The sequence below is a fragment of the Cuculus canorus genome, chromosome 1 (assembly GCF_017976375.1).
Source record: "Cuculus canorus isolate bCucCan1 chromosome 1, bCucCan1.pri, whole genome shotgun sequence".
Lineage (NCBI taxonomy): Eukaryota > Metazoa > Chordata > Aves > Cuculiformes > Cuculidae > Cuculus > Cuculus canorus.
The window spans coordinates 185,049,751-185,073,304 of record NC_071401.1 but is presented as its reverse complement, the minus strand read 5'-3'; the positions used below and the strand labels follow the sequence as shown (position 1 = coordinate 185,073,304).

General features: G+C 40.6%; 1 protein-coding gene across 1 annotated transcript in view; it reads right to left on the bottom strand.

Moving 5' to 3' along the window:
- LOC104055298 (hyaluronidase PH-20) overlaps positions 1 to 21,074 on the bottom strand; it is a 44,528-nt gene extending 23,454 nt beyond the window's left edge. The window contains exon 1 of the mRNA XM_054056599.1: positions 21,051 to 21,074. The gene's annotated coding sequence lies outside the window, so the exon portion shown is untranslated. The remainder of the gene's footprint in view (positions 1 to 21,050) is intronic.
- Positions 21,075 to 23,554: the final 2,480 nt, after the last annotated feature.

Here is a 23,554-nt window from a genome sequence, read left to right as displayed (position 1 = left end):
CATCAAACTAGTTCTTCCAAAGCAAGACTTGCAGTGGCTGGTACAGAGGGTTGCCATCCCCAGCATAAGCCCAGCAGAGGGTGATCGGCAAATTATTCACTCCAGTACTCTTTTCTTCTCTGTGGTCACTGTGCCACATTAAGAACAGTCTCACTGCCCACCCAGTGTGTCTCCTGCTGAGACTGCCAGCAAAAGCATTAATTTTTCTTGTGGTTTTATGGCATCTGTTCATTAGGAACTGGAGAGGAGACACCAGTGTCGCACCCCACAGCCACCAGCCCATCACCAGACACTAAAAATTTCCAGTTGCTCCTGGAACAGATGGATTCGGCCCAATAATCCAATGCTTAAAGTTTCTGCACCTCTCCAAATCGTAAGGGTATGGCAATTGGAAGGCTCCTAATTTCACTGTGATGCAACACAAATTGGAAGGTGTTCCTGCTGTCTGTGGAGTAGCAGGAAAGGATGGAAAAATAGAAGAGCCACAGCTGGTAGCTAATAAGAGAGGTGTCTTTGCACAGGGGAAGAGAAGCTGGTGTAGTTACACAAATACCACACAGTTTATATCATTGAATGCTATAAATAATTTTTTTTTAAAGTGCGCATTGTGCAAAGGCAGAGGTGGCCCAAAGCTTCTAAGCAGTGTTGGCAAAAATTAAACTCTGCTGTCCCAAGTATGAAGCGTGGAGGAACTGATCCCATTATTAATCAGTGGCAAAACTGGACATTGTGATTTCGGCAGAATGGGTTGCAAGGCTAAGTGAAGTGAAAGGATGAAGAGGGCTGAGCTGAGGATGTGGTATCTTCCTTCCCTTTTCTTCACATGTCCCCTGCTTCCCTGCCAGTCTGATTCCATTGAGATGAATCCTGCCACCCTAGCACTTTATCTTGCAGCAGAGCAAGGCATTAAGACACCTGTAACCTGTTTCAGTCATGTAGGTCAGATCCTACCCTGCATATACCATATCCCCTTGTCCTAAGCCCATCCTTCACTGAGCCTCCTCTTGTGTGTCTTCATTCCAGAACAGTTTGTGACACCCCCACCTCCAACCTTCATTTCTGCAAAGGGCCCCTTTAACCTCTACAGGCCACACCCTACTCTGTAGTACAGTCACCCACCACGTCTGTGGGACAGAGCCTGTCCTCCAATTTACATCCCTTGGGATGCTTTTTTCCTTCAGCCCTTGGCCTTCCCAGGATTCTTGGTGTTGATATGTATTGCCCTCACCCACAGCCAGACCAAGGCAGGCAGACCTGGGCAGTGTTGTTTCCCTTGCAAGCAAGCTCTGTGAGCTCAGGTCACACTGGAAGTTTTGGTTGGTACCATGTATGTTTGGCATGCCCTGTGTGCATCTGGAATTTACTTTCCCTACTTGAACATAACTTTGTCATGCACCTTTATCACAATTTACCACTTCTTCCTCTTTAGTCAAGAATTTCTAGGTATTTTCCACAGTACTCAGTCAGGTTCAGCCTAAAGAATTCAAACTGTTTTTTGGAGAGCTATGGCTTAACCCAACCCAGACCCCACATCTGGTACAGGGTTCAGCTACCCATAGAGATGGGCCATCATAAGCAACCATCATCTGTGTTCTCTTGTGCTTGAAGGAACCACTGTAAGTGCTAGTGAAGGTGTAAGTCATACTGTTTTCTAGGACTGAGGTCAGTATGAAGCTGGTGAGGGGGCTGGAGAACAAGTCTTTTGAGGAACGGCTGAGAGAGCTGGGGTTGTTTAGCCTGGAGAAGAGGAGGCTGAGGGGAGACCTTAGTGCTCTCTACAACTACCTGAAAGGAGTTGTGGAGAGGAGGGAGCTGGCCTCTTCTCCCAAGTGACAGGGGACAGGACAAGGGGGAATGGCCTCAAGCTGTGCCAGAGGAGGTTCAGGCTGGACATCAGGAAAAAATTTTTCACGGAAAGGGTCATTGGGCACTGGAATAGGCTGCTCAGGGAGGTGGTTGAGTCCCCATCCCTGGAGGTGTTTAGGGGACGGGTGGACGAGGTGCTGAGGGGTGTGGTTTAGGGAGTGTTAGGAATGGTTGGACTCGATGACCTAGTGGGTCCCTTCCAACCTAGTGATTCTATGATTATATGAGATCTGATCCAACACTGCAAATATCCTCAGATCTTTTGAGTACCTGTGTCAAAGATCTGACCTGAATTCATATGGTCTTGTTCTGGGCTTTATCACCAGGTTACCCTACAATAGGAAGCAGGGCACCAGGGAAGAGACATGAAAATCAGTGCACTCCCATGCCTTGCCCAGTATGTATGTTAAGCACAAAACATAATCAAGGAGCTTGGGACCATACTGTCATTTAACTTGAGAGAATATTTTCCTTCCTATGTATGCTTAAACTTTCTAGGTGGAAGCATTTCCTGGATGCACCAGAGCCTTCTATTCTACTCAACTCCCTGTGAAAATTCTCAATGTCCACTGTGGCACTTGACTACTCTGTGGGGATGCCTGTGTGATGGAATGGAGCCCAAAGAAGATTTTCCTCTTATTTCCAAATAAAGCAGTTTAACTGCACGGTACAATGAAATGCAGACACACCAGCCTGGATCTTGAAAGTGGTAAAACATGGAAAAGTGCAGCCTGTTTATTTGGTACAAGACACTTTTAGTTTGTTCAGACTACTTCTAGGGCCTGAGCTGGCCTTTTTGTGGTATAGTTCTGCACTGCACCTTCTGAGTCTAAAAGCCCACACAGGTTGAATTGGCAGCTTTCAGTCCCACACTGAGTTCTGCAGAGCAGCTATGCAGTTGTCTCCGCAGAGCTTTTAGTTTAGACACAGCACCACACTCCTGTAGTCCTGATTTTTCCAGTTCTGGCACATTTGCATATGCAAAACTGCTTCTAATATGTGCTCTTCTGTACAGACATCATTGCTCTCCCCCAGGAGGCTTCTTACAATGTGGCTTGCACTCTGTGCTTTCCAAAACTCAGAAATAAGCCTTTTAAAGGCAACACAGAAGGCTCCTTTGCCTTTTCTTCTTCCCCTCCCCCCCCAATTCTGAATAACTAACTCATTTTAATTTTGAGAATGACATAACTCATTTACATTTAAATGTTTCTAATCCCTTGCCAAGCTGCCATGACAATAGGCACTGTAAAAACTAGTAAATAATAATTTTCTTATTTACCTGATTGCCTTTCATGTCTCATTGTCTTTCATGTCAATCTATGCCAAGGCATTTTCAAGTTATCTCTTCAAATGTGAAAGCTAAAAGTAATTGAAGTGAAATGGTTTTATGTCAAGAAAGATATATTCCTGTGTGTCACCTATACATATTGAAAACAGCGGCTTTACTAAAGGGATGAAGAAGGAGACGCCCTCCCTCACCCAACTCCTGCAGAAAGGTTCGTGAGACTAAACTTCAGCTTAAACCAACAGCAATAATGCAAGCTGCTTCTGGAGCTTGTCTAGTCCCAAATGCTCACTCTTGAAAATCCATAGAGTGCAGCTCTGGTGCTTCTATGCAAATTTTATATCAACAAGCTGACATTCATTAATATAGTGGGCATTGGGGATCATGCCTTTAAGAAGAATAAAACCACTGGCCCATGCCTGTGCATTGATGTGGATGTCTAGAGAAGGATCCTTTCCATATGGACAGGTTCAAAGCACACATGGTGAGAACAGAGAGATGCACACATCCTTGCCACACAGCATAAAAAAGAACTACACCACACTGCACCCATGCCGTTGTGAATTCTGGAAAGTACAAGGAGCACTTACCACTCTTCCCTGTGCTCCTTGTACTTGCTGTTGAGGATACCAGGACCCCTGGATCCCAGCAAATCACGTTTCTTGTTCTCATCTGCCAGTCTTTACCTTTTTTGTGCCAGAATATTATGGGCCAGACCCCCTTTTTTTCTGTTATGGAAATATAAACCACCAGGAAGTCATTCATGTTGTAGACATGCAAAATCCATGTTAATGTTCTCCACTCACATTTTTCTAAAATACTGATATTTATACTAACCGTGCCACAGTCTCAAAGAATAATATAGAGTAGAAAATACCACATTAATACTGACCAGGAATAAACCATCTTTGGTAAATAATCTTGATCTTCACCTCAAGCACAGAGATGCATCCCTGCCTGAAGCACAGACACATGGGAGGCTCTGGAGGGAGGAAGTTTGTTTTGTGGCTGTTGCTTTGCAACAGGTTGCATATGCGTGTAAAAATAGGCAGACGAGAGCAGGAGAGGAGGAAGGAGACTGCCTGGAAACAAGCTCTTGCAGCTCTAGCTGGGTGTTACAGTCCCTTGCTGTTTTCCCATCTCCTGCTGGAAGCTCTCTACCTGTGCAGCAGAAAGAAGTAACACAGATGTAGGCAGCACTCCTGAGGCAAAGTCATCTTCAGCTCTATCTTCCCTGAACACAGCAAGCCCCGGGCTGCAGCAGCTGGGAGCAGGCATGCCAGCAGCTCTCCTGCTCCTACTGCACGTTTCCAACTATGAGAAACTAGTCAATGTGGGCTTGCCTGAATTTCTTTGAGAAGCCTATCTTCCCATCTATTTTCTGTTTGGTCCTGTTTTTTTTTTTTTTATTGGTCCCTTTTTTTGTGGGTTGGGGTTTCAAACAGGTTGAAATCTTCCATTAAAAAAAAGAGTTTCATCAACCAGCTCCCACCCAGCAGTACTTTCAGTGTGTTTGATTGATAAGTTTTTGTTCTCTTCACCTTTGAATGTATTGAACTTATTTTGGACTTTTGATTTCAAGGCTTTTCTTCTGAGACCAGCTTGCAGTTAAATTAGCTCTTTTTTCTGAGTATTCAAAATTTCCCTGCTGAGTCTGCTTCTTCTTCCTCCCCACCCCATTTCTTGTGAAGTCAAGGAGAGTAAAAGCTTATTACAGGTTTGCTATAACATTCCTTGTGCACTGGAAGGAAGTTCTGAAATACAGTTATTAAAAGGTGATGATCAATCTTTACCCTGTTTTGCAAGAATTTCAAGGGCTCCACAGGCCTCTTTTTGTTGTTGTTGTTTGGTTTTGTTTTGTTTTATTTACCTGGTGCTGCCTTACATATCATTTCTGTAGAAGTCAGAAATAGATTAGTATGTATTTCTAACTAGAAAATAGTTAGAAACGGTCTCTCTATCTTGTACAGACTTTACTAGAGGGTATTCTTTATTTGTTTTTACCAGAGTGATTAATGAATCAGACCCAAGGAATTTTCCTTGCAATTTCCATATTAAGAAGAATAATAGCAGTAACTGCAAATCTAGTTTGACAAACTCTTTATGCACTTGTAAGATAATTTTGAAGAAATGAATTAAATAAATAGGAATCCCAGTTTATTAGAGTGCTTGTAGAAACAGATCCTGCTGTCTGTTACCTTCAAAACAATTAGTCTAATTTACTAAACCTGCTGAGAAAAGTGCAAATTGAAGTACATTCTAAATGTTCTGTGTGAAGATGACTACCTGCATTCGAATTAAAAATGAAAAAGTCAAGGTTTTTCCACAAGAGTTGGGGTAGGAGATTGCTAGCTAGTTCCTATACCAGTGTTTCCACACCTAACACAGCTGGAATGTGGTCTTAAAGAAAATCTGCATTATAAAATGCCTCTGAACTGCTTAACCTGCTTGTGAAATGAATTGAAATGACTTCTGAAAGCTGCAGAGGTAGCAGGTCATTTGGATTGCAAAGCAGTATACAAAAGGTGAGTGTTTTCCCAGGTTGGGTATCTACATGTTAAAGACATAAAAGAACTGCTTGGAGTCATAAAGACTAGTGCTAAAATAAATTCAGGAAGGCCCGTGGCAAGTAAGTGAAATGTTGATTCTGGGCAGCAGTGTCAGTGCTCATGGGTTATTTATCTTGCGTAGTCTTGTGACATTGCTGTACATTATAAAAATCACGCTACAATTCAACATGGCATGGCCAATATTGTTAGGCCCTCAAGGAAGAGCTTGGGAAATGACAATTTCTATGAGAATTTCATGTCTAGACTACATTTGATTTTCAATAGTTTAATTCTTTGCAATATAGAAGTAGAATTTCTGGAGGGTATGTTTTATACTCTTCAACTAGTCATTTGGGAACCATTACAGTTTTTTCTATGCTTGACTCTACATGGAAACTGTCTACATAAAGATGATAGATGGACTGCTGGAATGCCTGTATAAACCAGAGTGAATTATATAGTTCCAATTCTGTCTCTGAGACCCCAATACAGGTGTTTGAACTTGCTGACAAAAACACCTGTAATTAGGTCATTATGAAGCAAACAGAACGTGAGAGTGAGATGGAGATTAAAAAGGGCAAAAGCTTTGTCTAGGATTGTTTTAGATAGAGGGGAGGGGTTAAGTTTTCTTGCTCCTGTGTTGAGAAAACAGAGCAAATCATCTAGAACAAATATTTCTCCTCTACTGAAAAAGAGGAAAGCTGGAGAAATCCTACAAATGTAGGAATTGCACTGTTTATTATGTCAGCAATGCAAAAATGTTAAGGAACATCTCCTTTCCTATTGTTTTACTGCTTCCAAATAAAAGGCGAACTTAATAATGGATTAGATAATAGTTAGAATCTTCTGATTCTTGAACTTGGATTTTATCATACTGTTTTTTCAAGGAAAGATTAGTGCAATAATAATTCATTTTCAGAATCAATTTTCAAAGTCAATCACATCCAGTTTCCCCAGGATACATAAACATTGTGCTACCATATTTTGTAGACCCCTTTGTATTTTCTAGTTCAAACAGCTTTACAATACATAATTGTCTGTTACCCGATGCTGGATACATCAGCAATAAGTTTAGAGTCAATTAATGCACATCTTGCTCTGATCCTGCCTTAAGTACCTGCTGCAGCTTCATACAGGAGGAAGCGTATTTACATGATAAATGCTAAGGCACGCAGCACCTATCCATAGCAGAGAGAAAGATATTATATTAAAACTAGTCCAGATCTACTTTCTATAGGCTCTGTCTGTCCCAGCTTCTTTAGGTGAGGGTAATTGTTGAGAATCAAAATATGACACTCTTTTTAATTAACAGATTATTAAATTATGGCTGTCCTTTGACCTTAAACTTCTGCTTCTTGCTTGTAAACATTTCCATACTGGTATATGAGAAATATTATACTGAAGTAACTTGTCACCAAGAAAATACACTGATATCAGAAAGATGTAAAAAAGCCCCTAAATAGGAATGCTCAGCTGCTCAGCTAGTAGTTTTTGTTTGCTGTAGTAACAGGACTCTAGTTAGAGTGACGTATACTCATCACAGGTAGAATTGCAGAGAGGAATATATTCATGTGTATGTGTGGTGATATGCATCTCACCATGCACAGCCTCATCAAAACCCAACAAGAGGCCCACCTATGTCTTCAGACAAGTTTTGATTTTTCGCTTATCATGGTCTACAATGTGGGTGGCCTACAGGTCTGTCAGAGGTCTGGCCTAGGATGAAAAATAATCTCAAATAGAAGGAATAACCAGGAAAAAGCTCAATTCAACTTTTTCAATATATGCAAAAATGTATAGTTTAGTAGTAGAAATCAACTGAGTAGAATGTTTACAAATGTTTACAAAAAAGATGCAGCGGAGCATGGAAATCAGCAGAGATCCAGGAAATATAGCATAGTAATACTGAATGGCCAAAGGGCAGTTCCTTAGTCTTCAGAGGAGAGTATTAGGAAAACGTGGTAATAGTTTTAATAGGCAGGAAAAGGGAAAGAATTAAAAAAGGATGAAGGAATACTAACCTTCTCCACATCCACTAGGGGTTAGACAAGGTCTAATGAATCTCAATCACATTAACAAAGACTTGAATCAAATATTAGAACAGCTTGTAGGAGTACAAGCAGAGAAAAGATAGAACGATCAGTCTAGGAAAATTGCAAAATCATTGTAGGTATAATCAATCCTAACTTCGGAAACCGAGAGATAATCAGATGATCTCCAGAGGACCCTTTCAGGATTGTACTCTTTGAATTCTGCAGTATTCAAACATCTCTTTGACTTAGAATTCTTTCCTTTGGTTTAGTTGATACAAAAATCTTTTGACTGCAGATATGTCAGACAACATTATAATTCAGGAGATTAGACACATGGCAGGATTGTTTGCTAGATAAAGCCTTTAAAGGCTGCTCACAATTTCACTGCAAACTAGTGAGGAAATATCAGAACAAAAGTAATTTTGAAAACTCCTCCCGGTTTCTGGTGTTACATATTTGTCTCCAGAAGCATTAAGAGCTTCTTACGTTGCCTTAGTCAGTGTAAGGCCGAGTCAGAAATTTTACCTAGTGGAGTCTCAAGATAGGTGCTTAGGCATTGCATCACCCAGAATTAATGACTATGTTTAAAAATATGGGGCCATGATATTTTTTTGCATTTATTTCCTCCTTGAGCAAAACCAAACTTTGAATTTCTGCACACTGCAGCAAGTAACACTAGAATGAGTTAAAGTTTAAACTCATACTTGATCATGCTTCTGCACTCATCCGTAAGACCACACAAGCCAATGCTATGCAACTTGTCCAAGGCTGGTCTGTGCAGCCTTGCAAGGAATTTTTCAGTGTACCATCCAGGTGTTTACTCTTGCATGCATTACAGCATTAATAAACTATTTTAAACTCTATAAACATAAGATATTAAAAAAAACCACTGAAAAGCCATTGCAGGCATTGTTATAACGGATAGATGATGAAGATGTGAAAACATTAAAGTCTTCCTGAAACCTGTAATCTTTATCTCATACTTAAAAAATACTGATACTTTCTCTATCCCTTCTCTTAATGGATTCTGAGTATCTACAGTTAAATCTAACTTTTTTCTCTATCATGGCACTACAACTAAGCTGAAAGCTCAGTTCCAGTCTACCCAGTTAGTATCTTAGCTACCTGCTGCCTCACGTAAAATGAGTATAGTGACTGTTCAGCTCTCTGTCATAAAATTTGCAGTACAGCTGAAAGTAATTGAGTTAATGGCAATGAGGACTGAGCTGTTTTCCCGCTCTTCAGGCAAATTAGAGCCTAATAACCTTAATTATACAGAACATTACAGGGAATTTAGCATCCTGCTGCCTATCTTTTCCTACTGGATAAGCTAAAAGGTTACTATAGTCTATTGAGTTGCCAAATTGATACTTTATCACTTTAGGATGGGATTTCTCTCAGCCATCTAAAAGTTAAGTACCTGCTCCAAGGCAGCTATTCCAGACACTCCTTATCATTGACAGAAAAAGACAGAAACCCTTAGAGCATGACGCATCTCATCTATGTACAACATCTACCCTTTAGATTTATCCTTGCCAGGAGATCCCTTCTCCCTGTAATGACTAACTCATGGATACATAGGTAGGTCCACAGACTTAATGCCTAAATGATTAAAGCTGTAAGAATTGAATACCACAATACAGTTTACACAGGTAACTTCAGGTATTTAGCTGAGGTGTCTACTTTAGGAATGCAGTTGTCATAGACTCGTTCTGCAGGAACCTCCCAAGTTCATCTCAAATCATGAATGGTGAGTGAGAGGGAGGAATCACTCTGCCGAAGGCTTGTCTCTCTCCATTGCCTGCAGATGGTACCTAACAAGAGCAGACCTTTAATTAGCGCATGAAAGGTAAGGTATGTAGATGAACTCAAGACCTAAGCAGTTAATTATTCACACAAAATGAAAAGTAGTTTCTCTTCTTAAGAGGTGGAAGCACTTTCTGTACTATATTGCACTACTCAGGATGTGATAAAGGACAACATGAATATCATCATACAAAATTACTTGATTTATGAGCCTGAAGCTGTGCTAGGGACCCACTGGGGCAAGAACTGTCTGTTTTAGAGGCTTATCTACATTTTTTCCAAGATACTGCATAATTGAATACTTTGTGTTTAGCCTAATTTTCAATTACATTGTATAAAGATAAATACTAATAATGACCTACTTAAAGCAAAAAAAAAAAAGACAAAAAGTAAAATTAAAACATGGATATTGATAACTTTTCCAAAGAGCATACAGAATTAGGCAGTTTAATCAAAGTGTTGCCTGTACAAAGTTAGCTCTAAAGATGCCCGCTATATAAACAATTCTTGTCAAATTGCTGTAGTAATACACTGGACAAGTTATTTTTATAAAGAATAAAAATTGGATGTCAGCACAGTCATTAACAGGGTTTGAACAGCAATTGGACCAGATTCAATAATAGGGACTCAGAGGAAACATACAGAAACCAGTAGCTTAAGGAATTCATACCTACAAGCACACAGACGTTCAAGCCTGTTAGCGTTATGAGTTATAGTAGTGAGGCTAGAAATATAGTTTTAGAAAATCAGGAATATTAACTAATACTGAGTGCTTCAGGAGAGCCATTGCCAAGCACTTGTTCATCTCCCCACAACATAAACTAAATAAACAGCTCAAAATTAGTTTGTGTTACAGACTAGACAAAGATTGGCCTAAAATTCTTTGCAAGCAAAGGAATCACCCTCTTGAATTAGTTTACTTTCAAAAACAGACACTAAAGCAAACTAAAGTAAAGGAACTGCTCCATGGAAACCCAGTAACAGATACTATCCTGTTCTACATCAGGCGGCTGACCTTCCACATGACTTGTGAATGAACGTGTGTTGTATCAGCCAGTCATAAAGCAGGACAGGGAAGAAAGGAGCCACCGCTTTTCAGTCAGTGAGGTAGAGAAGTAATAGATAAAAGTGTGCCTGAAAAATCACCCTGGTGCACTGCCCACTCCTTTTAAGCAGCACTTGAAAACACAACATAGATTTGCTGTGAATTTCTTTGTATATCACAATGAAAGTATATATCTGCAGAACAGAGAGAAAAATTACCAATTACCCTTCTTTTTTTTTTTTTTTTTTTTTTTATTCAGCTAAACTGTAAATTGCCATCTGGAAACGGGAGTCATAAAATGTAGCAAAATAGGTAATGACAACAGACAAGCTCAGGAAGAAAATTGGTTTCCACCATCCTTGTCATTCATATGGGTTCCGTATCCCAGCAAGCTACAATCCATCTGGGAGCTGTGAAAGCATGCGCAACCCTTTTATGGCAAATTCTTCCTTTAAAAATTAACTCCCTACCCTGGATTAGCAGCTGGCACTTAGCAAACACTGTCTACGCTCTACTGATTTTACTTCCTTTATAGCTTTCTCTGTGACTGCCCTTGAGTTAATGGTTACATCACACATGAGTAGGGCGGTACTTGTCATTCATTTCCCAACATAGTGAACATTGTCGCATGCAGGATCCTAAGCAGGTCTAAACCAGCCGAAATCCTGTGTAATTAACCTTGGCCCAGCGCACAGAAATGTGTTTAATAATAAGCATCATTCTCTCCATCAGTTCTCCAAAGGGAGGATGGGAAAATTCAGGTGGATGGCAAGAAACAACCTGGTGTCTTTTTACAGATAATAACACTACAGTTGCAAGTGAATGTCTCTGCATCGTACTGCAGGGATTAGAAAACTGAGGGATGAGTTGTGATGGCCTAAAATGCTTCAGTTCTTTTAGTTTGCATCCAAAACAATCCAGGCAATGATAATTTGCATATTAAATTCTCTGGTTTTTTTTTATACAGGAACAAGGTGCCAGTTTACCTTCTTTTACTGAAAATATCAGTGATATTGAGGTTAATGAAATTTCATTCCTTGAATATAGCTGGCAGAATCTAACAAGTTAGATAAAGTCTAATAGGTCACTTGGTCTGTTCTTTAATAATTAGCATATTCTTTTCGAATACTTCCCTTAGAACAAAATAATCTCACAACTTTCATTTTACCCTCATATTCACCAGACTTCCCCTCCTTTTCTAGGTTTAATCCATTGTTTTTGTTTATAACTTTTTTACATCACACAAGACAATTCCTCCATTTCCTTGTATCTACAGCAGTTTCTATCATGGCCTATGATTTTGTCCTCTTTTATCACAAATTATTGTATAATCAGTGATTTTAACCTTCTTTATGTGCGTGGTGATCTCTTCAATGCCTGTTCATGTTCTTTTTCTCTAAATTGCTTATAATGCTTACCTTATTTTTAGGTTAGGGTCCTGCTCAGATCAGGATGCAACATTGCAAATGTAGGGTTACTGCTTCGTGATGTCACATCACTACATAAAATTTGATTTTTTTTTTCTTCTCCCCAGTTAGAAGAAGCCACTATTTAGGTTGGCTATAGGTATTTGTTATTCTTTTTTAGCATTTCTTTTCTTAGATACAACTCTGCAAATACATCACTGAGAAAATGCTTTGTATTATTTTTCTCCAACAATGTTTCTTTCCTTGAGGGAGAAAGATTTTTCCTCCTCTGATTGCTGCTACTAAGTTTACCCTATGCCCACTGGCCTGTGAAACTTGAGCAATTTACTACAACTAATTCCCTGAGAGCTGCTACTAGATCAGAAAATGTACTCTCGTTCACAGCAAATGCAATTTACTTATTCAATGCCTCTTCTTCACTCCAAGAGAAAATGAAGCAGAGATATTTTCTTGCTTTAATTTGTGAATAACGGAGTTTGTTCATCCAAAGTAAAACTAAAACACTGAAGAATAGAAATATAGGTTGAAAAGAATCAGCACCCTCTTATACCACGGATTTTCTTAATACAGAGGAGAAAGGAAGAGAACTCGGCCTTATACGGGAAAGTGGAGGAGCAGTTCAGAAGTAGGATAAGAGGTCAAAAAAGACAACCAAATGTTAAAAAAGTATGCGTTGTTCATAGAAAGGAACCAAGAAAAGAGAATAAATGTTAATTGACTGAGGAAGTCAAGTAAATATATTTATTTACTGAATTTATTACCAGTTTTTTAAAAAAAAACAAACAAAACCAAGCTGATAAAATACTTTGCCTAAGGATCTGACCTTGTGCTATCAAAATTAAAACAGGTTTTTTTTTATTGACTCTGCTATGAGTAGGTCCAGGCTCTAGACTTACCTGAACATTTAGAATGTAAATAATTTAGTGGAATAGGGCTGTTAAATCACCATGAACTGAGTGAGAGGATTACTTTGTAAATGGGTCACAGGAACAACTGCTCTGCAGAGATGCATTTTTGTTAGTGAAACATGGAGTGAAAGTATTCTCAGGAGCCACAGGAAGGCAGTGTGTAACAACTTCATTGTAAAAGCTTTCATTTGAAAGCTTCATGTCCAGTATCTGAGGAAAGGACTTGTAGTATTATCAGTTGTTCTACCTCAGCTTAGAGTTGGTCAAATATTTTTCAGTGGCACATAATTTTCAGGCAAAAAGTATTGACTTTTGACCTTTTACTGAATTCTGACCTTATTGTTTTGATTGCTATAATGTAAATGACTGATACAATGTAAATTTGCATGTAGATAATACAGGACTGTGGGACATTTACGACATTTCCATCTTCAAAGTGGAGGCAGCCTGGTGTGAATGCCCTGAAGTGACTGCGAAAACATGAATCTAGGTTAGTAAAGGATGAGATGTGTCAAGCAGCAAACTGCCTAAAACCACAAATATTCAAGTGCCTTTCACAGTCCATGTTTGCCAGCTGGCCCTTCGTGGAGGGACAGATTGCTCTTTAAATTTTCTTTACCACAGCGAGGAGGCTACCCAGGACCCATAACTACCAGACAAAATCCGTGCTTTTTTTCTGCCTTTTCAGTGTCCGGAGTGTAAGATTATTTTGAAAGGAACCACTCCAAAGCTGCCTGAACACCATCTTCCTTGTTCCACTCCTCCTCTAATTTTCTCATTATCCTATCTTTGTCCTTATGGACAATTGCAACAGTAATAGCGACTATTATTCCACAGGTGAACAGTGGGGGATTTACAGTTATGGAGGGACGTGGTGCAGCATTAGCGTATAAAATCCCTCAAACAGAGGTACTGAATGGCTGGCTTGTATTCTAGTGGAAGGGCTTAATCTAGCTGTCCTGAGTGCTCACCCTTGATCTCTCTCTGTCTTTAGAGATTTGGCTCTGCCAGCCTGTGGTAAGCTGAATTCCCTGAATAGTTGATAACCACGTCTCTGACATGTCTGCACAAAAATTAACAGCTTGAAGATTTCTGCATGAAGAATTCACAGTCCTACTCGATCCATTTTCAAAGTTTCTTAATGCTTGATTTACCTTTTTCTTTTTGATTACCGTATTTCATAATACAATAATACTTTTCCCCACCTTTAGCCTCATTCTCAGCCTTTTTGGCATTAAAGTGATCATATGAACTTTCAACGTATTTTACTGTTCTCCAAGGGGAAGAATGTATTTTCTTTCAAAAGCCATTTTTCCAAGTTAATTAGTTAACATTAATATTTTTCATATTGCAAATCAGATTACAAGCCCATTATCTATCGTGGCCACTGTTGGTATTCTTAACTAGCCTAGTGCTGCAGGACAATGACTCACACACAAAGGTTCACTGCAAGAAAGAAAACCTTATTATTCCTCTCACCTCACGGGGTTATATTCCAGCCAAGAAGAATTTCAGAAGAAGATGTGTTTGCCGATGTGCGAGTGTGTAACACTGAACTCTGCTCAATATAGCCTCTGGATAGGCACTATAGAGAATACTTGCAGAAGTAAAGCAGAAAATTGAGAGGGAAGAATAGTTTTGCTGAAGCAGTAGCAAACGCAACAGTAGCAGGAGATGACAACGTTTTGTTGAGTTTTTTGGCTTATATGTGGTGTGAGGGAACAGCTGGCTTGTCACCCTTAGAGCAGAAAGTTTTTGAGGTGTTTGCTCTTTGCAATGTGGAAATATAACAGCATTCAAGCCCCAAAGGGAAGAACCCTCAATTCTGCTTATAGCCAATAAACTTGGTGTCTGGTTCTGTGACCTTTTTAAACGATAAACTTTCTATGTTGTCTGAATTGTTGGTTAAACTATAAAATCTGGTATTTCTGTAACTAAGTATAAGTATTAAATACAATGTTTTCATAAATAAGAGGAAATTCAGCAACATGAATATTCAGAAGCTTTGTTCAGCTTGCAAAAAAAGCTGTCCAGCTGCAACTGAAACTCATCTGAGTTTCCTGAACCAGGCAACTTTCCTAGGTGAGATTTTCTAATGCAATTTCCAGTAATTTCTCTGTTCTTGATTTTGGTAGGATCATCAGAGTAGGATATGTTGTGGCACTTTGTGCTATTTCTATTTTCAGTTTTTAAAAATGAAATACAGGAGCATGGCTGAAAGAAAACTCTCTCCTTCCTCCCCACCCCAAGAAACTGAGTTTCTTTAGGTTTTAGGCAAGGATCATGGAAAAGTGCTGGTAGCTGTTGAGGAACCCATTCCTCTACTTATAGTTCTCAGTTGAATTTGGGTAGTATTTCCCATTCCTATTTTCAGTGCTGTAACCACTGAATTAGCACTGTCAATATAAATTAAACTGGAGGGAGTAAGACCTCTTAAACCTCAAAACCACTTAAGAATTTAAAGCATTTCAAAGCCTGAATTCTGTTTAGATCAGTTTGGTAACATACATTCTTAAACATAGATCATTGCATCCGCATTATAGACATCTCTAGCTTTGAAACGTTAAATGTCCTCTGCACAAGTGGAAATGACCAAATGATATGTAGCATTCTGCAGAATCCTTCAAGCAAATGTTCTAGAGAGTAGTTTGACTTCAGTATTTAAAGTGCAGGAGTTAGAACTGCTAGAAAAGCTGCTTTACAATAAAAAATGGCACTACTTTTAATTAAGTATATTTTTGAGGTATATTTACTTTTTTTGAGGTATGTTTACCTTTTCTCCAACATAAAATCTCAGTAAAACAAGTAGAGAAAGTTGCAACAATAACAATATATTTTCCAAAAAAAAGTTTGTGATTTAAAATGTATTTTGATTTTCTATTTAGTTAGAATTTAAAAAGCTGAAGGCAAAATCATCTGTTAAAATGAAATAGCTATGAAAGGATTTTTTTCATTTCCGGATGGAAAAAGACTTCACAGTTTTTAAAGTGATAGCCAGAGAAGCATCTGGGTTGCATTACCTGAATCCCTTGGAAATAACTGCTGGAAAATGCAGTTAAAAATTAAGACCTCACAGTCATTCCAAATCTTTTCTTTTTTGCCCCAAGCCTTGCCTTTTGTCTGTGGGTTTCTTTCAGAACCCTGGTGCTGCCCTGGCCCTGAGGGTCAAATGTGACCCAAGGCACCGACACCTCATTCTTAGTGGGAGCAGGATTATCTCCTCCTCAAGTTTCATTCTCTAGAGCTGGTGGGTGCTCTGAGTTGGGGTTATGCCATGGCTGAAGCCTTTCCTTTCAGGGCATTAATCCTGAGGTAAAGGTAGAAGAGCAACGAAGCTGGTGAGGGGGCTGGAGAACAAGTCTTACGAGGAGCGGCTGAGAGAGCTGGGGCTGTTTAGCCTGGAGAAGAGGAGGCTGAGGGGAGACCTTATTACTCTCTACAACTACCTGAAAGGAGGTTGTGGAGAGGAGGGAGCTGGCCTCTTCTCCCAAGTGACAGAGGACAGGACAAGAGGGAATGGCCTGAAGCTCCATCAGGGGAGGTTCAGGTTGGATATCAGAAAAAAATTCTTCACAGTAAGAGTCATTGGGCACTGGAACAGGCTGCCCAGGGAGGTGGTCGAGGCGCCTTCCCTGGAGGTGTTTAAGGAACGGGTGGATGAAGTGCTTAGGGACATGGTTTAGGGAGTGTTAGGAATGGTTGGACTTGATGATCCAGTGGGTCCTTTCCAACCTGGTGATTCTGTGATTCTGTGATTCTGTAAATTAATTCCTAACCCATTGCCTGCATTTCTATCCTACCTGTTGCACTTTTCTCTATTTCCTACTCATCTCCCTAGGAAAAGGAGTTAAATTTTGATGGGTAACATTTTATTTGTGATTTAATTTAAAAAACCCTCTTGCATTCTCACTTCTAAAATCTTGTTCTGTTCATTTGTCCTATGGGCTGCTTTATGCTGCAAACAAGTTCAAATAATAGTAAAAATGGATTTATCATACCTACATTCCCACAATGTGGTGATAAACAAGAATGCAGCAGGCCCTGCTCAGGCTGTAAAATGATTTTTTACATAAAAAATATGTGGTGTTGTAACAGCCAAAAACCTACTCTATTTTGTACTTTACTCAACTGCATGAAAGATAATTGTAGTACCTTGATGTAAATACTTCCAAGTGATAGCACTTTTTTTAATTGCTATTAGCATATGCAAACACAATGAGCTGGCAAAGACTAACAAGCTGTACCATTTTGTATCATTGGAATCTATCTACCTGATAGCATCACATTCTTTCCCTGTGTCTCTCCAAGAGAGGAGCTTGACTTTTAAAATCTCACTACCATTAGTATTGTCATTTAGTAGGAAGTCAACATCTTAAGTGTGTTTCAATTCTGAGAGTTATTTTTTTTTTATATTGTATCTCCTACTTATGGTCCGTTAAATAGATATTTTAATGCATGCAATGCCAGACCAATGGGAGTTAGAGTGCACAACAAAAACTCAAACACACAGTCTTGTTATCAACACTAGCACAGTTAAGAGCAGTAACTAGTAATGTTTATGGCTGGCCTGTCTCTGTGTGTATGCATAAATAAATCTGAAAAATTGAGCAATATATCTGTTAAATGATGACCAGTATCCTTCAGAACATCTTTTAGTAGATACTTCTCACATAGTTCAGCCATGTTTTTCCCAAAAGAAATAATGTATATTTTAAGTTGCTTTCTGTGTCTGTGCATAAACCTCTTGATTTATTTATTTTTCTGGCTACTTAGAATGTTAGAAGCTTTGTGCTAAAATGTATTAAAAATGAGGGGACTGTGCATAAACAAATTAAATTCCAGGGCTTTTAGATGCTAGTGGTTTTGAAGGGTTTCCAAGCTTGTCAACAGAGAATCTCTGTGGTAAAACTACCCTTTTTCTTAATTTATCTTATTACCAAAAGAGATTCCCCCAAATCTATTATCATTTTCCTTGTATTTCTATTTCTCTACATTCCTGACCCCTCTCTATTCAATCTTAAGGTTAAGTGAAGGAGACAATGGTTTAATACATATGTAAATTCCAGTCAGAAGAATAAATTTTATTAGGAATAATAGGTGCTAGTATTTTTGTAGCAGATGTCATGAAAACGGTGAATTTAGAAACTTTTTGAAGATAAAAAGAAAATTGACTTTTTTATGGCCACAAAATATGTTAAGAACTGAAGCAAAAGCAATTCCAAGAGGTCTTAATCCTAAATTTTATCTGTGGCCTACAGAGCCCTCACCTTACAAGGAGTTTTTTGTCTTTAAGTGTATTACTTGTAGACTTCAAAAAACTCTCTTGTCCTGCCTTTCTCAAAATAAACACCCAGCTAGAGCACATTGCTGGTAGTTTAGGGAACTTGAGCCTTTTTCCTGCTGCGCCAAGACAGGGGAGGAACCTATGTCACAGCATCCAAAGCATCTGATGAATTGGTCCCACCTCATGTATGGTGATTGTTCAACAAAAGGGGTTCAAAGACTTCTCTGCTGCCATCTGGAAGGCACTGATGGCCTTTTGGTCTCTGCCCAGCCTACCCTAGAGCCTCCATCCACAACCCCACCTCAGGAGCCTCATTTCAGCTCAGCCTGGCCCATGCAGTCCTTGCTCCAGAGAGATTGCAGAGCTGCTCATCTCCAGCCCAGTCTCTGGTCCTGCCTCCTGGGTGGATTCATTGAGCTGCTGCTCTCATTTTGTCTCCAGCCTCATCTCCTGCTGCTTCTGAGTAGGCTCTCTGGACAGCCCTTGGACCTGGCTCATTGCCTTGACCCTTCTGGGGATGTCCGTGGGCTCTGTTACCAGCAACTGGCTCTCCTGCCATGTCAGCCCCCACGGGATGGCTGCATTTGATGAGGGCATGGCCTGTCCTGGGGTCACCTTCAACTCCCAGCTGCCCATCCCTTCTGGAGCAGGCAGCCGTCACATCTCCAACACCCTCATCTTTGGCTGTCTGTTCTGAGAAAATAAACATGTTACACGTACAAAGATCAAAAGCTCACTATTTTTCCCACCACTGTAATATTTCAGCAAAAGTACTTCTTATTTTTTGCATCACTATCTAAAGATTCACCATGGTTAGTTCAAAGTGCAGGAGGCTTGGGTTTAAGTCTCTGCTCCTAAACATGATCAGCAAACAGGCCTTTCAAACACATTTCCTACAGTAGTAGTCTGTTGAATAAAATGAGATAGAGTTGGGGTTTATCAGTATTAGCTGAGTCTCCCTCAGATGTCCAGGAGACAGACTCTGAGGACACCTAGTCTCTGGCAGTCAGAGAGGTGAAACGTCCAGAGAACACACCAAGTCAGAAGTGTGAAATAGGTCTCCAAGTAGCCAGGTGGCAAGAGGGGTCAAGTGGTGATGAGACATTACTAAGAAAGCCCAATGTGCTGAAGGAAGGTGCAGCAGTCTAGAGCACTGGGAAATCAACACGGGTTCACGAAAGGCAGATCTTTCCAAACTAACCTGATCACCTTCTATGACAAAGTGACTCAACTACTGGATGAGGGAAAGGCTGTGGATGTAGTCTTCTTGAACTTCAGTAAAGCCTTTGACAGTTTCTCACAGCATTCTGCTTCAGAAACTGTCAGCCTCTGGCCTGGACAGGTGCACACTCTCCTGGGTGGGAAACTGGTTGGATGGCCGGGCCCAGAGAGTGGTGGGAAATGGAGTTAACTCCAGCTGGAGGCCAGTTACAAGCGGGGTTCCCCAGGGCTCAGTTCTGAATCCAGCCCTGTTCAATGTCTTTATCAATGACCTGGATGAAGGCATTGAGTGCACCCTCAGCAAGTTTGCTGATGACACTAAGCTGAGTGGAAGTGTGGATCTGCTGGAGGGTAGGGAGGCTCTGCAAAGGGATCTGAACAGGCTGCACCACTGGGCTGAGACCAATGGTGTGAGGTTTAACAAGGCCAAATGCTGGGTCCTGCACTTGGGGCATAACAACCCTATGCAGTGCTATAGACTGGGGGAAGTCTGGCTAGAAAGCTGGCTGGAGGAGAAGGACCTGGGGGAGTTGGTTGACACCCGACTGAACATGAGCCAGCAGTGTGCCCAGGTGGCCAAGAAGGCCGATGGCATCTTGGCTTGTATCAGAAATGGCATGACCAGCAGGTCCCAGAGGTTATTCTCCCTCTGTACTCAGCACTGGTGAGACCGCACCTTGAATACTGTGTTCAGTTCTGGGCCCCTCACCACAAGAAGGATGTTGAGGCTCTGGAGCGTGTCCAGAGAAGAGCAACGAAGCTGGTGAGGGGGCTGGAGAACAAGTCTTCTGAGGAGCGGCTGAGAGAGCTGGGGTTGTTTAGCCTGGAGAAGAGGAGACTGAGGGGAGACCTTAGTGCTCTCTACAACTACCTGAAAGGAGGTTGTAGAGAGGAGGGAGCTGGCCTCTTCTCCCAAGTGACAGGGGAGAGGAAAAGAGGGAATGGCCTCAAGCTGTGCCAGGGGAGGGTCAGGCAGGACATCAGGAAAAAATTTTTCACAGAAAGGGTCATTGGGCACTGGAACAGGCTGCCCAGGGAGGGGGTTGAGTCCCCATCCCTGGAAGTGTTTAAGGGATGGGTGGATAAGGGGCATGGTTTAGGGATTGTTAGGATTGGTTGGACTCGATGATCCAGTGGATCCTTTCCAACCTAGTCATTCTATGATTCTATGGAATGCTTGAACAGAAGGTTTTTAGGAGTTTGGTAATACCAGCATGTTAGATGTAAGCATCTTAGCTCACTGTGGCAGCTACTAGTGCACATCTATTAATAAGCATAGCAAAACAAACCACCTTTGTGAGTGTATTAGGACACAGACATTTCTTTTCTAAATACATATATATGCAGACTAAAATCCAAAATTGCCAGTGCAAACAATTATAAAAACGCTTGCCTATTATTCATTTGTCTATATACTGTGTGTTATAACTGCCCCTTTCTTTCCAAGGTATCTCCATGGAGTTGGCAGGTATGACACAGGATGGACAAGAGTCCGACATCCCTCTGGAGCAGCAGCTGGAGGCCAGGTGGGATATACCTGAATCCCACCCTTAGCTTAGAAGTGACCCAGCTCAAACAGTAGCAGGTTTAAACCAAAATAAGCAAATTCATGCAGAATTTTTTTACCTGGCTCTGATGTGATCTGCTGCTTACAAGGCGCTGCAGGAGAAAGCTACCAGAACTGCCTGTTCCCAGGCTACCTTACCTTTATACTGGCTGGCAGAAGTCCAGTTCTTCCAGTCCTTCCCTAAGTGACACAGAGTGAAGTTTGTGATACACAACTTATGCCCAGATTCACTTGTTACAGCATGTACTCTTTGCCATGGTAAACAAAACGACACCAACCTCCTCCAAGCACGAGAAATCTGGAGGGGTGAGGGCTCTTGGAATGCAAATGGAAGCACCTGGTGTTTTTTAAAGACTCAAGTCCCTGATTAGAGATATAAAAAGAATCAAAACTGGCCACTGGAAAAGCTGCAAGCTGCTGAAACTTTGGCAGGAGTCAGAAGTGTGACAGACATATGAAGGCTTGTAGTACATGTATTTGCACTTTTTACTGGACTCCTCTTGAACTAGTGCAGCAGGCCTCCTCAGTCGAGCTAGACATAACTCACTGGCAGGAATACTCCGTAACAGCAGGCTATGAGGATGCTTGGCCAGCCCTAGCACATTCATGAGAGCCGTGCCCATATGCCTGTACACCGCTGCAGACCCAGATACGTTCTTTTCCGATTACTATGAAACCCTGTACAGGAGAAGCAGGGCAGAGCTGCCAGGAGCTGTACAAACCCTCTTCGTCGTGTGCAGGAGCGAAGCAAACGGGTGCCCACCTCTGCCAATGTAAACAGGCTGCATTTCTGATTCTCTCTCTCTGCATGCTGGACTAATCACATGGAGGAGTTTAGTTTGTTGTCCTTGTTGCTGTGCTGCTTCACCAGCTGCCCGGGCTCCTGCCTTCAGTACCGTGGCACAGGAAGAGACTTGGAACCTTTCAGAAAGCAGAAGTCTGGGATGCAGGGTTACCAAGGCAAACACAGTCAGAAAACATCTTTTTTTCCTATCTTTTGAGTCCCAGAAAACAATTTGGGTTGTGTAAAAAAATACTCTCAATAGGAAAGTCTAGAATAAAAAAGGCAATGTCAGTATTCTATTTTCAGTCACCCAAAGGTTTGCCTTATTTTGGAAGTGGTTCTTTTCCAGGAGATAGTATGAAATAATCAGAATTTTCACTATATTAATTTCTACACCATGAAATCTGCTCAGCAAAGAGAAGATAGGAAAGGTTATCTTGCCATGTTTTTCACTGTGATGAATTGATCAGTACTACAGAGTCTATCTGAGAAATTAGGTAATCGCATTCCTCTAGGCAGATTTCAATAGATATGTCACTCTGTTCATGACCCTTTTCTGTCTATTTCCAATTAATATTTTAATGGGCAAGTCTTCTTCAAAAAATCTCTTGAGGAAACAGCAAATTTTATTTGCAAGGAAAGAAAATTTCTAAAAGGAAATTTTACATTTTTCCCCTTTAACACTTGCCTTGAAGCTTGATTGAAATAATTTGATTGACCTGGTAGAGAGATCAAGTCACCCAGATAACATGATAAAATTGTGGGTAACATTCATTAACCTATCCTGAATCAGAACAGAACAAAAATATAAAGATTATAATGTACAATTCAGTTACTGTCTTATACTAAAGAAGTAGGCGGACCGTGTAAGTAAAGTTGATCTGCTACAGCTAAAGCAAATTTCTATTTCATAGGTGTGTCACACCATAAAGAAATACCTTTTCATAGACAGTGATACCTTCATGCTGATTTCTGTATATGCAATAACATTTTCAGCAAGTAGACAAGTTTGTTGTTACAATACCTATATACCTATAGCTCAGGTTTTAATACTGTGAACTAAATAAGCATTAACCAGACACTACATGGGGGATTCACAGCTCTTCGCGCAATGGTGCTATAGGCACAAAGGTATGTGCCCATGGAGGCTTTGATCCCACCGCTGCAGACCAGGCTGTTCAAAGCAGTGCTGGTCCTTTGGAACAGCCTGTGACAACAAGGCAGATCGTCAAAGCTCTCACTTGACGGAGACTTTATGTATGCTTTTCAGTTGAGTTCCTCCTTGCTTTCTAGATCTTGAGCCCGAGGACCATGTTTAGAGGCTTGCTTCCACAGGCTCAGGAGTTAGTAACTGAGGACTTTTCAGGAGCTGGAACTGGGAGTGGGTGGATAGGGACAGCCTGGAACGCTGCTATGGACTAGCTAAAGGTGTACATTTAAAGTGAGAAGGACTGACTATTTTAAAAACCTATGTGGCACTTTTATTCAAAAGTAAGGGGCCTTTGCTCAACTTGCTTTATAATGAACTGTCAGTAAAGGGTGACAGGGTAAATGAAAGCTACTTTGACCAATTAAAAAATGTTCAAGAAGGAACATGATGTAGTTTAGCTGAAACATTTAAGAGAAATAAACTGCTCAGAGCTTCACTTGGCAAACCCTGAAAACACCTGATTGTAATTCATGTTTTTAGTTCTTTTTATGCAAGTCTATATGTGATTTTTTTTTTTTTTTCAGTGAATGAATGAATGAAAAAGCCCGGTAGACATAAACCTTAGGTCA